We start from the raw sequence: 1,255 nt of genomic DNA on the forward strand, positions 1-1,255 counted from the left end.
CTTTCTTCTGGTAGTGCCTCTTCTTCTTCAAAGAGAAAAAAATTATTCAGATGATGTCTGCCATAACTCGTTAGTTGGAAAACTTATGATCAGATTATGTATCGAAGTACTCAGATCATTTTGTGCTATGAACAACCAGAAGCTTTTGATAAAAAAACAAAAAACAAAAACAAAAAACTGAAATAAGCATGTCTATAAGATTTAATTTGTTTTCTTTCCTCGCTCTCTAGTAAATGAGTTTTGATAGGAAACGAATTATTTCCTCTTAATTATATTCCAAATGGGGATTTGTAATCATGAATTTTTATTTAGATAGATTTCATAAATTGAATTAAAGAAAAAGACAAGAAAAAAAAAGATTTAGTTTTATGATTAATCTAAACCGTTAGTTTTTATTAAATCTAATTGACGAGATTCTGATTATAATTTTGATTATAATCTTGTATGTCATGGATCCGCTCCATAAAGATACAGGTGCAGCAAATCAAAGTTGAATTTTTAAACCAGCTCTATTATTTATTTGTTATACATTCTTAAGTCAGAGATAAAGCTCATTTGAAAAAGAAAAAAAAACCCCTACCTCCCATTAATCATCTCCGTGTTCTTTGGATGTTAATAAGCCTTCATGGAAAAAATTTGTGTACGTAGTCTTTACTCAGAAATTTCTCCTCCCCAATTGATGTGCTTCTACCAATCTCATTCTACATGCCACAGCCTCCGCATGCAAGGGAGAAGTCAGATGTGTTAGTCTTTTTGACCATGCAGCTTTGACCGTTCCCACATCGTCAAGTCTTTCTTTCTAGTTTCTAGCAAGTGTTTTGAAATTTTTGCGTATGCACTTGGAATTAGTACTGAAGTCTAAAGTTGATCAGTGGGGCATTATTTTTCTTTTCTTTTTTGAAAGAGAACAAGACATTTTATTCAAAACTTAAAAGATATACACAGAGGTCCAAAGACCTCCTGAGATACATGGCTCAAAAGCCTCAAACAAACACACAACGAAGTAAAACCACACAACTGCAACATCTGATAAGAGAGACAAGACCACAACACCACCTCGAGCATGAAGTAGGGAAATAATCTGATCCAACCAAATCAAAGGCACAGCGGAAAGACCCATGCAAGTCCAGAAGCTCCATTCATCAGGTTTCCAAATATTAATGCAGACATCAGCTTCACCATAACAAATCAAATCTGCCATGAACGAAGAACCAAGGTTCCCGCAACCCGAATGAATCGGACGGGAGAGGGGGGG

This window comes from Fragaria vesca, linkage group LG3, assembly GCF_000184155.1.
Source record: "Fragaria vesca subsp. vesca linkage group LG3, FraVesHawaii_1.0, whole genome shotgun sequence".
Lineage (NCBI taxonomy): Eukaryota > Viridiplantae > Streptophyta > Magnoliopsida > Rosales > Rosaceae > Fragaria > Fragaria vesca.